General features: G+C 45.8%; 1 pseudogene; it reads right to left on the bottom strand.

Annotated features, from left to right (window-relative positions):
* Positions 1-2,731: 2,731 nt before the first annotated feature.
* On the bottom strand, positions 2,732-10,026 carry LOC123153547 (uncharacterized; annotated as a pseudogene).
* Positions 10,027-16,627: the final 6,601 nt, after the last annotated feature.

Raw genomic sequence — 16,627 nt, 5'->3', positions numbered from 1 at the left:
AATTGGGAGGGGGGCGGCCCCCTTTCCTTTCTCTCCCTCTTCCCTTCCTTCCCCCTCCTAGTTGGACTAGGAAAGGGGAAACCTACTCCTAGTAGGAGTAGGATTCCCCCCTTGGGGCGCGCCATAGGAGGCCAGCCGACCCCCTCCTCCACTCCTTTATATACGGGGGACGGGGCACCCCATAGACACAAAAGTTGATCTCTTATGCGATGCCCCCTCCGCAGATTTCCACCTCGGTTATATTGTCGTAGTGCTTAGGCGAAGCCCTGCGTCGTTAACTTCACCATCACCGTCACCACGCCGTCGTGCTGACGAAACTCTCCCTCGGCCTCAGCTGGACCTAGAGTTTGAGGGACGTCACCGCTGAACGTGTGCAGATCATGGAGGTGCCGTGCGTTTGGTACTTGATCGGTTGGATCGCGGAAATGTTCGACTACATCAACCGCGTTACTTAACGCTTTCGCTTTCGGTCTACGAGGGTACGTAGACATACTCTCCCCTCTCGTTGCTATGCATCTCCTAGATAGATCTTGCGTGATCGTAGGAATTTTTTTGAAATACTGCGTTCCATAACACTTAATACACTAGATACATGCTGGATAGCGGTCGATGTGTGTAGTAATAGTAGTAGATGCAGAATCATTTCGGACATGATGCTTATATACAGGATCATCGCCTTGGATATCATCATAATGATTTGCTTTTCTATCAATTGCCCAACTGTAATTTGTTTACCAACCGTATGATATTTTCAAGAAAGAAGCCTCTAGTGAAAACCATGGCCCCCGGGTCTATCTTTTATCATATAGTAATACCAAAAATACCTTACTGCGTTTTTCTTTTATTTATTTTATTTTGTATTTTTCCGATCTATTTATCAAATACCATACAATTTAATCTTGCTCGTAACCGTTGATGGATTGATAACCCCTTTGCGCGTTGGGTTGCAAGGATTTGTTGTTTGTGTGCAGGTACTGCTAACGAGTTGTTGCTTGGTTCTTCTACTGGATTGATAATCTTGGTTCTTAACTGAGAAAAATACTTATTTCTAATGTACTGCATCATCCTCTCCTCTTCAGGGGAATCCCAACGCAGATCACAAGTAGCACCCGCCGCCACCTCCAGGGGGCTACACCGTCGATGAAGAAGCCGCCGGCCCGTCCCGGCCAGATGGGGCCCAAAGGGGCATAGATCTAAGCCGAGCGAACGCCGCCACCAACGACCACGCCGCAACGCAGTAGACCACCCGCGCCGGCACAAGGTCACACCCCCCCTCGCTGCCTGGGAACACTACCCAGCGCCGCTCCGCCCCGCGCAGGAGCCGCACTAGGAGGGGAATCGCGTGGGGCCGCCGCCGCCGCCCCGGGCTGAGCCCGGCGACGGCGGGGGGAGAGGAGGTGAGGAAGGGGGCTGGGGGAGGGAGCCGTCGGTGCGGCCGGTCACCCGCCGGGAGACGAGCCGGGAGATGAGAGCCGTCTGGTCCTGAGAGCCCTCTTTTTTAGACATGGTGAACTGCTTTTCGTGTGTCTTTTCGTATATAAGAAGCCGAGTCAATGGTGTCTTTTCGTATATAAGATGCCGTGTTAACTATGTACGGAAGGAGATTTATTTGAGAGAGGAAATTTGGAAACTTTTCCAGTAGTTACCCAGATGTCAATACAACAGACACACACACACACACACAGCACAACATGAGCCCAGGGAGAAATCCAACAGATGCAGGCTGGCCGGTCGGTTAAATTTCTGTGATATGGCGCGTAACCATCATCAAGTTAGGGATGTTGTTAGCCAGAAGTCTACTTCAACAGTGAAAACTTTTGGTTCACTAAGTTTGAATGAGTTCACATCCGAGGTGAAGAGCTCACCTGCATCAGTGTCTGAACCAGCACGGCATGCAAACTCATTAAAAGGACATGTATCAGCATCTGACAAATTGTCCCAGGTAAATGTGCCGCTAAATTCAGGAACTGATGTTTTGCAAAGTCAGCAAATAGCAGCCCTGCAAAGTCCAGGAGTAGATCTTCTGTTCGTGAAGATGGTGGCAATTGCAGTAACAAACCAGTAAAAGATGGAGCTATTTTATTACCTTTTCTTTTGGTCCATGCAGTTATTTTTCGTTGCATACTTTACAGAACTTTCTGTAAATTTGTATCAGTTGCATAACTTTTGTTTACCTCTACATCTATGATGATGACCCATTCCAATAATCCCCACGTTAATCTGAACCAAAAGGAGAAGACCAGAACAACACACATGATTTTATTCATTGATGCGTGATTTAGTAGGTACAATCCAATCAAGTGTGTCCAGCTCCCTGATTGTGTTCCTCTCCAACCTTTGAAACTCAGTTTCCAAGTTTAGCAATCCAGCATTTATTCTAAGGACTCGAATCCTCCCCAAAAAAAAACTTGTGTTGGATTGAATCAAAGAAGCCAGACAAAAAGCCTGGTGCTCCTTTGTTCGAAGAACAAAAACCCTAGACTAGATAGAACTGACACAAACCTCGCAAAAAAAAGATAGAACTGACATAAGTATAGAATTATATAAAGTCATAATGCATCACAGAGGAAGATAATATGTAGAAGTCTGGAAACCAATTAACGAATGGGTTTAACCAATGCCACAGAGCACTGGAAACATGTCCGAGCATCAACAGCTCTCCCATATATCTCCTGGGGATTTCTCCCTAGGAACCTTTGTTGCTTATACTTCACCAGTCTTATTATTGTTACTAAAATAAAAGCAGTTCTTGAGTTGCCCCTCTTCTGGCAGGCCTAGAACGGCATGCCGTAGTCGTCGCCCGCAAACTGCGGGCTCCAGACCCCGAACACGTTGCCGGCGACGCCGGACTGGTTCGCAGGATCGGACACCGGGGCGTCTCCAGCGGCGGGCTCTTCAGCCATGGGTTCGTCCTCGACGACGTTTGCCGGGTTTGCCTGCTGAAGCGCCTGGTTCCAGGCTTCGTCTACCTGGAGCAGTTCCTCTGGTCAAATGCCGTCTACCTGGAGCAGATCCACTAGTTCAATGCCTTGCTGCTCCTGCCCCGGTCCTTCCATCTGGTTCGTCAAGAATTTCTCCACCTCTTCCCAATCCCAGTCACTGAAAGGCTCAGACTGCGCATTCTCTGCGGTGGGGTGGTAGTTGTCTATACCGTCAAGCAGGGCATTGCCTGCTAGATCCACCAGATAACCAGCGCCCATGGCTGCAGCAGGCACCTCGTTCACTTCATGTGGAGTGACTGCGGCGTGCGCCTCGTCCATGGTGTCTTTCTGCAGAGTAACTGCGGCGTGCACCTCGTTCATTGTGTCTTCCTGTGGAGTAACTGCGGTGTGCACATCGTCCTTGGTGTCTTTCTGCATGTCATCGCTCTCTAGGTTGATGACAATCTTGCCTGCTGCTTCAGTAAGACTGATCTCCTCTCTCTCCAGGTTGATGAAAATCTCGCGTCCATATCCATCAAGTGCTTTGCTCTGTACAGGCAGCACCTCGCGTTTGTATGACAGGCTCTCATTATAGTACTGCAGGCTCTCCTGGTACCAGTCCCAGATAGATTTGGTACCATGTGTCAGAACTGGAGGTGGACGTGCATTAGTCTGAGAAACTCGTGCTCCAGCCGAACTCTCCCCCACTTGTCCCCACTGCTTTCCGGGGTAATTGTACCACATAGCAGAGGCTGCTGAACTTCCCTCCATGTGTGGCCACACCATCCCAGGGTACATGTCCCAGATAGAAGAGGCAACCCCATGTGTGAACTGCGTCTGGGTTGTTGCCAAATGATTATTGGGTTTAGCACTGGGTGCCTTGTATGCTGATGACATCATCTCAGAAAATTCCTTCATGCTGGCATAATGTTGATAGCCCTCTTCATCGTGAGATAACCTCTGCCTCTGCGCTCGCAGCCGGTGTTTCTGCATCACAATACAGAACAGAACATTCAAGACAGGGATCACACATCACAATATAGAAAGTGAGCGTAATGAAGAAATTATAGTGTTTTAGCATAACAACGCTGAAATAGATCAACTTGAAACTTGTGGAGTATGTATTTTTTTTTCTCAAACAAGCACCCGGACGTGTTTCGTTTTGTATTAGGAGAGTGCCAAGAAAGCACAAACAGTCACAACAAGGCCAAAAAGAAGCCAAAGCCCTACTGCTAGCATCAGCTAAGGGTAGACCAAAGTTACGTCAATAAGCCCCTAATTTAACCAATAAAGGAGAAAATACCTATAAAGTAGTACATTGTTCACAAAATTCCCATTAACGTGATAACAATTATTAATCAGTCAATTTGGTAAACTGCGTTATAATAATGCTTTGGATAGTCTGAATACTACGAATTCGGTGCTAACATGCATAAAGTTTTTTTTCCAATTGTGATTGGTTCTCTAACAAAATCTACTCCTGAAGCTGCATGGTTTGGAATTTGAAATCTTATCTAGAGCACCATATACAAAACTTAATCTCCATGGCATGCAGAGACAGAGAGTACAGACTACTGAGTACTGACGCAGGTATGAGACATCCATGTACATGTGTTTCTTCTGGAAAATAAAGAAATAACAAAGGACACATAGTAGAGTATCAGGTGGAAACATTCTTTCCTTCCAAGTTTATTCAGTTAAAATGGAATCTTGACCCTTGTATTTAGCATGCAAGCCTGCTAGTAACTGTGTGAACTTTTACTGGGGTATGAATTAAAAGGTCAAATATTAAATAAAGTTCTCTTCCTATTTGTTTCTTCAACAGTTCAACAGTGTGCACATAGTTCTTTAAAATTTTGTGAAGTCGGACACTGTTGCCACAGAAAATTACCCAATTGATTGAACAATGCAGAACCTATATTTACACAAAATAAATAGCAGAGGGAAATGTTTTATTTTTCACACTAAGATCAAACCAATAATAAAAAATTAATTATTATGTTGTTGTTGCTATTCCAGTAGGTGTTTGTTTCCCCTCTACCTTTTTCCCTTTTGCCCAATCACTGTATGTTAATGAGCACATGAGTTGGTAAAAGGACTCATCTGCAGGTAACATCAATTTCTTTGGTCACTCAGCCTCCATGCGTTAGTTACCGTGTTCCTCAAAATCTTGCCGAATCAGAAATCCGAATCCGAGTCAGATTCGGAGACCGTGACTTTGTCCGAGCAGCACTAGCTGCTGGTACTTAACGTGCCAGGGTACAAAACAGTGATAAAGGTGATGACCAAGCGGTGGCATACACCTGCAACTTCAGGAATCATGTAATTATGACCACCATGATCAGATCTCTTGCAATTAGCTGGTTCTGCAAGATTAGTTTAGGCAATGCTGCAACCATTCTGTTGGTTAATCAATATATATGTGCAGAAATGGAAAGTGCATAGTAGCTTCCATCTCTACCAAATATTCATGCATGGGGGGATCAGGTTGGCAGTGGCAATCAATAGCCAATGGCCACAGAAGGGGGATAGTCAGCTGTAGTGGTGGGAACCAATGACTGGACAGAACAATGGCCATGCCATCGAACTTCAAGGCTATAGCAGAATGACAATATCATCTTAATTAGTGGCAAAAGCAAAAGGTTCGGGAAAGTGCATAGGATGAAAGAAAAATATAAGGCTCAAATGCCAAATGTTCAGTCAGTTTAAACTAACTAGCATGCATAGGTTGTCAGCTTCTACTACTTATGATCGTCTATTAAACAAAAAAAATTAACAAAAAAACGTACATAGTGCCCCTATTGATGTACCGGCAATACCACAGTTGAGGTAAACTAAATCGATCACCCACCTGGAGATGGCTTGCAACATGCTGTATGGTCAAATTCAAATCCTTGGCATTCATGTACTGGTGAATGTTCCGAGCCGTAGCAGCTGTTAGCCAAAAAGAAAACAGACACTCAAAGGTCATGCTTTTTCAGCTGTTAAACATAACAAACGACTAATTTATGCCAAGTGCAGATAGCCTTACACGCCCCAAGCACTTCAACAGCCTGCAAGAACTTCTCATGGAGCTCACTGCTCCATAAGAACCAACCCAGATCCTCTGAATAGACATTCGCGTTCAACGCATCTTGTTTTTCATCCTCAGTTTCAGACCTGTGATTTTTAATAGACCTGTGTTGAAGTGCTCTCATCCTCAGAAAATTGACGGTTTCAGTATCCAACGGCTTAACCACATTGAAGCATGTTGCAAGGGTCATGCGTGCGGAGACTGCTTCATCATAGGCACACATAGCTGCAACCAAGAAACAACACTCTTAGATTAATGAGTTTGGGATGGAAAAAAAATTCTTAAAACAATACAGCTCTGAATACAAATGCTTACTGATGAGAGGCACTTCAAGTGCATTCAGGATGTGGTGAAATAGCACCAAGGTGTCCATCTCTGCATTGCCAGGATGAACTTCCGCTACTACCAAATCAAGCTCCTCATTTTTAGCAACCCCCCTTTTAAGGGAATCTAGGGCCTCTTCCACTATTTCGAATGGAAGAACTACAAAACAGTAGAAGTTAGACTCAAAATTTTGGAGAGTAAACACCGTGTTATCATGTCCAAATATAGTTATATTTATATCCCAACCTGCACGTACTATTGCAACAAGTGAGTATCTTCTAAGGACTAATATAGCTACTTGGTATGTGATTTTTCTCATTTGACCACATAATCCAACACTTTCTGCAATCTAATAGCACTTGGAAGGGCGGCCCAGTAACTAGCAGCTAGCTATATCCCATTACGAACTACATATGCTGCCTCCGTTCAAACTGTGAAGTTCACACAATATATTACACACACATATGCTATATAATCTAATGGTCAGGGTGACGCAGTAACACTATATCCTATATGGGAACTGCATCTGTTTCCTTTCTGTTTAAAATGTCATAGATCTACGGAAATGCTCCACATATATATGATGGTCGTACGAGCTATACATGATAGTATGATACCGAGGACAGGTTCACTGCCATGTAGGGCCATAGCTCGCCAAGCTTCACGTCATGAGAAGCGTTCTATATCCACACACGAAAGCCATCCAACCGTTAATTAGTGGTCCAGATCATAATGAATAGAACGTATAAATTGTCCCACCGGACAACCGTAAACCCAAACTTCACGCCAAGCAGCCGTACACCCAAACTTCCTGCCAAACAGATGTACACCCAAATTTCTAGCCAAACAGCCGTACACCCAAACTCCCCACCAAACAGCAGAAATATGAAATATCTGAAATTCGATCAGATGTGACTATGGATAGAAGACACCAACAAATATCAAATTGTGCCTTTTATAGTAGCCCCATGAATATGCAAAATCTTGTGCAACAGATATCAAATCGTGCCTTTTATAGTAGCCCCATGAATACTATCTTTCATTCTCCCTCTAAAAACAACTTCCTTTTTGGACAGGAAGGGGAAAATACGAAGTGGAGATGCTTGGGATTGAAGTGTGCACCTTTGAAGTTGAATCTAGCAAGCGTATTGGAGATGGTCCACAGGGAAACCGGATCTCGATCAAGAACTAAAACTGAAAGATTTTCCATCAGGTCAGTGAGACCCTATGGGGCGGAAACAAAGTCTGCCAATGTTTGTGGTGGATCTAACCATATATGGATCTAATACCTTCTTTTGGCGTGAGACCTTCACCAAGGGCAAAAGATAGACACTATATACCAGACGATATCAGAAAAGGACAAGAATTTAAGTAGACTCTATCTAAGTTTTTATTCAAAAGCTGACCTGTATTTGGACAGGGAGGTTGAACAAGATATACTTACTTGAGAAATACAAAAGTTAACATCATTATTTTGTCCTCTTGTGCTTCTTCAGTTTCCAATGTAACGAACATGCAAGACCATGTACAATGCAAGCCGGTGCTTATCTGTAGAGAGCAGATGCTTAATTATGCACCCCTGTCACAGATATAAGCACCGGTGCTTAAGAAAAACACAGTTTGTTTTACTAAGCACCTCTCTAAGCATCTTGCATTGTACATGGTCTAAGAAGGTGTGAACCCTTCCCGTCATGACTTCATGTTATCTGTTCTCTATCACCACGCTTGCTTTTGGTGACTAGTGATGAACGATGTAATAATGATGGCTATATGTTCACATGTATTCTCAGTATGTTCATGGCTCCAAATTTACCTAAGGCGCATGTAGGGCACATGCATGTTCTCCCTAGCTCTCGCCCACAGTACTATTTTTTTCTTCATTCAGTACCTAGTGTTCATATGAAAGAAACAAAGCAAGCAGGCCATTCACCTATTAATTAGCAAACATATCAATACTTCAGTTGCAATAATTAGAACTTCCAAGTCCTAAAGGGTCTCAAGTCTCAATTATCAAATTTCAAAACAAACCAAATGGTGATGTGCTGCTTTAAGATGATTCCTCAAGAAAAAGTCTGAAGGGTAAATAAGGTAATTTATTGGCCAGCTTCATTATTTATAACATGCAACAGTTTCACTGATTTATGGCATGCTGTCATGCATACCAAGAATTCTACTACAAAGAGTCCTCCTGTGGACAGGTGTCGTGATGACATGTCATATAATCAATGGGTTAATACATGCCGGTGAATTTGATCTTGTGGTGCTATCTGGCGCATGGTTGGCAATGTTGCGAGCACGCAATCCTACATGATGTATGCATGAGCACTAGTTGCACCGATGTACAAGATAACTTCACAAAAGACAAAAACCAGTAGTTGTAGCCGCGATTGCATCACTATCTTAATGCCGCAACAGACACTCACCCTAGCCCCAATTGCATCACCACATCTGCTCTTTTTAGGCAGCAAACCTACATATCTATCCACACGATAATGTACCAACAAAAATAATGAGATGTGCGGTTGATTTCTACAAAGAAAAAAAGGTATATAACCGATTCCTTAACAAGGAAGATATGCGAATGATGTTAAACATTGATGCAGCCTCTAAGTGGGATGGGACAAACTGAGGAAGAAACAACCAGGGCCAAGCCTAAAATCAATAAAAAATTCTAAAAGAGAAAGTATCCACGCTATGGGCGACCGCCCTGGGTTCCAATGCTTGTCACCACCCCTATCCCAAAAGATATATGACATGGCCCGTGCCCAGTGTGGTGCATATGTGCTTCTTGAAGGAACTGATTGCCCATCTCGAACACTGCAGGAAGAGATCCCAGACCAAATGCCCTTCAAATCGAAACCTGGAAGCCAGCTTTTTCTTCAGATAATCGAACCTGGATCCACATACTGCTAAGCAACAATCGAAGTAGGCGCGACACAGATGCTTTAACCAAACTAAATCGAAGTAGGCAGACGCTTCGGAATGGTGCGCGCTTACTGGGGGAGGGAAGGCCAGGGTCAAGGGCAGCAGTGCCTCCGGCGAGCGCGAGGCGTAGGAGGAGTAGTCGCGCCTCCCGACCGGGCGACGTCGGGATCCCTCGTCTCTCTCGCCGGCGGTCGCCGCCTCGCCATCCGCCGCCTCGCGGTCGTGGTACACGGGGATTCAGACGGAAACGGATGGGCCTGACTGCTCATGGGCTCAAAATGCTTTAGCAGAGTGGGCCCAGACATGGCCAGATGAGCTGCTCCAGCGGGAGAGCTCCTATCGGGCGCTTCAGGCGCCCGAACTTCTCCCTGGCGCTCGCTACGCGCTCAGTTGGGCCGGCCCACGAGTCGCGTTGAGCACTGAACGCAAAAGCTAAAATCGCAAAAAAACAGAGACCTCTACAGGCCTCCAGATCACGACCTTCAAGTTTACATGCAAAGTCCCGAGGCACCCGAGCTATCCTGCTGTCACTGATTATTTCAAGCGGCAATAGCTTAATAAACATTCATCGAACTTGAAAAAAAAAATTATTTTTTGTTAACGAGGGTCCAACTGCACTTTTGTACCCTCTTGCTTAGGGTTACAGCACCGCCTCGGGCGATCTCGAGATTGCCGAGGAAGAAGGCTGATATCGATCGATACCGAGTCGCCGTCCCATCCAGGGCTGGCGAGGGAGTTCTCCAGTAGCCTCGGCTGTGAGTCAAGGGCCTGGGCTGCCGCCATGGCCGCCGCAGGGGGGTCCTCGTCACAGACGGGAAAGAAACCTGAGATTGATCTAGAGGAGATGCTGAAGAACATGGTTCTAATGGAGGATGAATTGGATGAGGTTGTCATTGGGAAGGAGGATGCCTAGAGGTTCGAGGTGGAGGCCAAGTGGATGGCGATTGCACGGGTAAATACCGCCAGGCCTTTTAGCTCCACGACGTTCTTCGACAATATGATGTTCATATGGGGGCTAGCTCAGACTCCAAAATTCCGTGAGGCGGGAGAGAATTTGTTCATCTTCCAATTTTTCTGCCTTGGAGATTGGAAGAGGGTCGTGCATAGAGGACCTTGGCTCTTCAGGGGGCTTGGGGTAATCATTGAGGACTATGACGGCAAGACGGACCCTGAGGATGTGGTACTAGATGGGCTGTCTGTCTAGGCACAAATACACAAGATTCCAAACCTCTATCGGCATGAGTCAGTGGTGGATGAACTAGCTCGCAGGATTGGCAAGGTTCGTGAGGTTCAACTAAGGCCTACCCTTTTCTATGAGGGGGATTATGTCCGTGTTCGTGCAAAGGTCTTGACAGCGAAGCCATTGACCCGTTTTCACACCGCTGACTATGGAAGGAGAAGGTAGACGGATGATGGTTGTTAAGTACGAAAAGATTCCCTTCTTTTGTAAGGTTTGTGGGATGATGGGCCATGGCTATGAGGAATGCGGCATGGGTGTTTGGAAAGCTGAAGACATGAAGTGGGGAAGCTGGATGATTGCACAACGTCGCTCAGTAATGTACACACAACCCATGGGGGTGGATACCCTACTCGGGGTGGGAGAGGGAGAGGCCGTGGAGGCACATCACGTGGCTTTGCTCCAGCTCGAGGAAGGGGGGATGCTACTGATCGCTCAGGAACAGTAGCGAGGGACGCCCACACGGAGGGGAATAGGAACTCGGGGGTTCATCCCCATGAAGAGGAGATGGTCAATGATGGCAGGGTAGATGGAGGAAAAGGAAGGGCGTTGACTCTGAATGCTGCGTCCGCATCATCTACTGAAAATACAGATGTTAATGAGAAATCTTGCACGACACGGATGGAGCTCGATTCAAGTCCAAAAGAACCAGAAGCCAGGACCAACAACAAACGCATGTCCGAGGACAATGTGCACGTGGCGACCCGGGGGCAAATCATCCTCAACCCTGTGGATGATGAAGGAAGTAAGGGTGCGGTTGCCCTGGCAGATAGGACTCCTACGGGTGTACCACCACTACCTCCGGTTTATGTCTCCCCACGGAAGAATATTAAAAGGCCAAAGAAGATTTCAGGCCAGCAAGCAGCGGAAGGATAGGGTGGTGCAACTGAAACAACTACTGCGTTATCGGCGGGCTCTCAAGGGGAGCGCCACCGGGCACAATGAGTTACATCTGCTGGAACTGCCGGGGCGCGGGCAAGGCCTCGACAGTTCGTGAACTTCGCGATTTAGCGAAGAATTATGCCCCTAGTTTGTTTTGTATCTTAGAAACATAGATTGGCAAGGCAAGGGTAGAGAATTTAGCAAGTTCAATAGGCTTTGATAATGCTTTTGCTATTAATAGCGTTGGTATAGGAGTGGAGGCATAGGCCTTTTTTGGAACAATTCAATAAAAATAAATGTATTGGGTTACTCGGATTACCATGTTGATGTGGAAGTACTTGACCCAGGTTCGGATCCGTGGAGAATGACAGTAGTATATGGGGAAGCTCAAACTCATTTGCGCCCCAAACATGGGACACTTTAAAGAATATAAGCGTTTCAAGCAATATTCCATGGCTTTGTATTGGCGATTTCAATGAAGTTCTTCGTCCGGATGAACACGAGGGAGTGGGATAGCGAAGCAATGCTCAGATCCAGGCTTTTCGGGACATGGTTGATGTGTGCATGCTAATGGACTTGGGCTTCAAGGGCAGGTTTTGGACCTTCGAAAAGAAGGTTACAGGTGGAACATACACTCGAGTGAGGCTGGACCGTGCACTTGCTTCAGCATAATGGAGCTCCCGTTTTCCAAATGCAAGTTTGACACATCTGGATGTAGCTACATCTGATCATTATCCGATATATTTTGAGCTCAACGATACACTCAATATACAAACAGCCCCAAGTAAAATTTTTAGGTATGAAGTTGCTTGGGAGTCTCATGAAGGTCTGAAAGAGGAAATCCAAGGAGCCTGGACAGCGGGACAACCCAGCCACCGAGTGGAGGACGTCAAGCAGAAACTATTTTCGTTATCCCAAAGTCTGAGGCGGTGGGATAAATTCACTTTTGGGTCAGTTAGAGCTGAGATACAAAGGTTAAAAAGTGAGCTGGGGAGATTTAGAGATGACCCGTTGCGTACCGGCCCTAGCCATATCGAGCAAAAGATTCATGAGAGGCTTGTGGAGATGTATCACAGAGAGGAAATTCTTTGGCGCCAACGATCGAGAATTGATTGGCTAGCGGCAGGAGACAAGACCACAAAATTCTTCCACATGAGGGCAAGCATGAGGAGGAAGAAAAACATGATCAAATCTCTGTCTAGTGCTTTGGGCATCACGGTGGATGACCCGGTTGAACTGAAAATTCGTATTTCAAATTTTTACAAAGACCTGTACACGTCAGAGGGAGTAACAAACATGGAGGCGGTGCTTGAACATGTGCCTCGTAAAGTTACACCTAATATGAATGATATCCTCTGTGCTCCCTATTCTGGTGACGAGGTCAAAGTGGAGCTATTTCAAATGTTGCCCACAAAATCGCCTGGCCTGGATGGCTTTTCGGCACATTTTTATCAGAGGCATTGGGATGTGTGTAGTGAAGAAATTACCAGGGCCGTGATGCGAATCATTAAGGGGGAAGAAAGTGCGGAGTGTATAAACGATACTTTCTTGGTATTATTCCCAAAGGTAATGAACCGAACTGTCCTTACTCAATTTCGGCCCGTTCGTTTATGCAATGTTCTGTACAAAATTGCATCAAAAGTGGTGGCGAATAGGTTGAAGCAAATCTTGCCCGATATCATTTCTGAAGAACAATCCGCGTTTGTTCCTGGAAGATTGATCACGGATAACATCATATGTGCCTACGAATGCTTACACTTTATGAAGAGGAGCAAAGCCAAGTCCAATAGTCACTTTGCTTTGAAGCTGGACATGATGAAGGTGTATGACAGGTTAGAATGGGCATATTTGGAGGCGATAATGAGTAAGCTTGGCTTTGCTAAATCGTGGATTGATGTGATTATGGGCATGATAAAGTCAGTATCATTTTCAGTTTTATTCAACGAAGAGAAATTGGACCAGTTTAAGCCCACCAGGGGTATTCGACAGGGAGATCCAATCTCCCAGTATCTCTTTTTGATTGCAGCGGAGGGCCTTTCGTGCCTCTTGAAATCTGGAACTCAGTCATCGCATTTTGTGGGAGTACAGGTGGCTCCGACAGCTCTGGTTGTTAACCATCTTCTCTTTGCTAATGATAGCCTGCTGCTATTCAAAGCGAGTAATGAGGGGGCGACCACTGTGTCAAACCTGTTGACTACCTATTGTAACGCTTCTGGTTAGAGGGTCAACAATGAAAAGTCATCAATTTTTTTCAGCAAGGGATGCTCTCAAGCTGTTCGAGATAGCATAAAAGCTTCTCTCGGTGTGCATAATGAACAATTGAGTGAGAGGTACCTAGGCATGCCTACAGATGTGGGTCATTCAAGGAATGGAACTTTTAAGTATTTGAGAGATAGAGTTTGGGAAAAGATCAAAGGGTGGATGTAGAAGTTATTATCGTATGCGGGAAAGGAAGTGTTGATAAAAGCAGTTGCCCAAGCAATCCCGGTTTATTCTATGGCATGCTTCAGGTTGCCACGTGGTATTTGTGAGAATGTGATGTCAATGATCCGTCAGTTCTGGTGGGGAAGCAAGAGGGGCAAAAGGAAGCCGTGTTGGGTCTCATGGGATGTATGCACCACACCAAAATCTTTGGGAGGCTTAGGCTTTAAGGACATCGAGTTATTCAATTTGTCGCTCTTGGCAAGACAACCATGGCGCTTGATTGAGGGGCCTTCGACGCTGAGTGCAAGGATATTAAAGGCGGTGTACTACCCCTTTGTTTCTTTATTAGATTCTGAGCTTGGGGCTCATCCCTCGCAGATTTGGAGGGCAATCCTGGACAAGCGAGATGTCATTGCACACGGCATTATCAGAAGGATTGGAACAGGTGAGAACACCAACATATGGACGCAAAACTGGTTTCCCAGGCCGGGCATGATGAGACTGGTCGCTTCACTGGTAAATGGTCCACCGCAACATGTATCAGACCTCATGGGTGCTTCTTCCAGTGCATGGCGGGAGGAGGAGCTGAGAAGGGTCTTCATTCCAATCGACGTTACAACCATACTATCTATCCCACTGTGTACCAAGAGGATCAATGACTTTTGGGCTTGGGGTGAAGATCGACGTGGAAAGTTTTCAGTAAGCTCAGCTTATAAGATGCTCTTCAAGTTAAAGAGCCAAAGGGAAAATTTACTTGCTGGTACAGAAGGGTCGTCGGCTTCAGGTCGAGAGATGAAGGCGTGGGTGTCCTTGTGGAACACCAAAGTCCCTTCAAAACTGAAAATTTTTGTCTGGAGATTATGTAGGGACTCGGTACCAACAGCGGACAATCTTCATCACCGGCATATGGCCACAAGTTCAATCTGCCCATTCTGTTCGGCGGAAGATGGCTGGAAACACGCTTTAATCGACTGCATCTCCGCAAGGTGTGTGTGGTCTTTGTCATCAGAGGAGATGGTGGAAAAGATGTGTGACAACTTGAACTTAAATGCTAAAAACTGGATATTCACAGTGCATGAATTATTGACGCATGAAGAGTTCACACACATGGTGGTCACTCTATGGGCAATATGGAGGGCTAGGCGACAGGCAATACATGAAGAAATCTATGACAGCCCACTACAGATCCATCACTTTATCAGGGCGTTTCTAAGGGATATTGATATACTATCAAAACCAACACTACCGAATAACATGGGACGGGCTGCTAGGCCGAGTCATTGGCTACCCCCGCCCCAGGGATATGTGAAGATGAATGTTGATGCTGCAATTTCTAATGAAAACTTTGGTGCTATTGGAGTAGTTTGTAGGGATGCTGATGGAATTTTTCTCGGGGCTTCTGCTATCACATTTCAGCACATCCATGATCCTGTTATGTTGGAAGCTATGGCAGTCAGAGAGGCGCTGGCAATCGCGGAGGATTTATATGTTTAGAAGATCCAAGTGGTGTCGGATTGCAAGATAGTTGTGGATGATATCAAGCAGAGATCGGCTGGGGATCATGTAGCTGAAGGAAATATGCCCTAGAGGCAATAATAAAGTTATTATTTGTTTCCTTATATCATGATAAAAGTTTATTATTCATGCTAGAATTGTATTAACCAGAAACATAATACATGTGTGAATACATAGACAAACAGAGTGTCACTAGTATGCCTCTACTTGACTAGCTCGTTAATCAAAGATGGTTATGTTTCCTAACCATGGACAAAGAGTTGTTATTTGATTAACGGGATCACATCATTAGTTGAATGATCTGATTGACATGACCCATTCCATTAGCTTAGCACCCGATCGTTTAGTATGTTGCTATTGCTTTCTTCATGACTTATACATGTTCCTATGACTATGAGATTATGCAACTCCCGTTTGCCAGAGGAACACTTTGTGTGCTACCAAACATCACAACGTAACTGGGTGATTATAAAGGAGCTCTACAGGTGTCTCCAAAGGTACATGTTGGGTTGGCGTATTTCAAGATTAGGATTTGTCACTCCGATTGTCGGAGAGGTATCTCTGGGCCCTCTCGGCAATGCACATCACTTAAGCCTTGCAAGCATTGCAACTAATGAGTTAGTTGCGGGATGATGTATTACAGAACAAGTAAAGAGACTTGCCGGTAACGAGATTGAACTAGGTATGGGATACCGACGATCGAATCTCGGGTAAGTAACATACCGATGACAAAGGGAACAACGTATGTTGTTATGTGGTCTGACCGATAAAAGATCTTCGTAGAATATGTAGGAGCCAATATGAGCATCCAGGTTCCGCTATTGGTTATTGACCGGAGACGTGTCTCGACCATGTCTACATTGTTCTCGAACCCGTAGGGTCCGCACGCTTAAGGTTTCGATGACAGTTATATTATGAGTTTATGAGTTTTGATGTACCGAAGTTAGTTCGAAGTCCCGGATGTGATCATGGACATGACGAGGAGTCTCGAAATGGTCGAGACATAAAGATTGATATATTGGACGGGTATATTCGGACACCAGAAGTGTTCCGGGGAGGTTTCAGATAAAACCGGAGCACCGGGGGGTTACCGGAACCCCCCGGGGGGTTAATGGGCCTCATGGGCCTAAAGTGGAGAAGAGGAGGGGCTGCCAGGGCAGGCCGCACGCCCCCTCTCCCCCTAGTCCGAATTGGACAAGGTGGGAGGGGCGGCGCCCTCCCCCCTTTCCTTCTCTCCTTCCCCCTCTCCTACTTGGACAAGGAAAGGGAGGGGAGTCCTACTCCCGGTAGGAGTAGGACTCCTCCTGCGCACCTCCTACTAGGGCC

This window comes from Triticum aestivum, chromosome 7A (genome assembly GCF_018294505.1).
Source record: "Triticum aestivum cultivar Chinese Spring chromosome 7A, IWGSC CS RefSeq v2.1, whole genome shotgun sequence".
Taxonomy (NCBI): domain Eukaryota; kingdom Viridiplantae; phylum Streptophyta; class Magnoliopsida; order Poales; family Poaceae; genus Triticum; species Triticum aestivum.
Note: the sequence above shows the minus strand (reverse complement) of the source record. Positions and strands in the feature narration are given on the sequence as shown.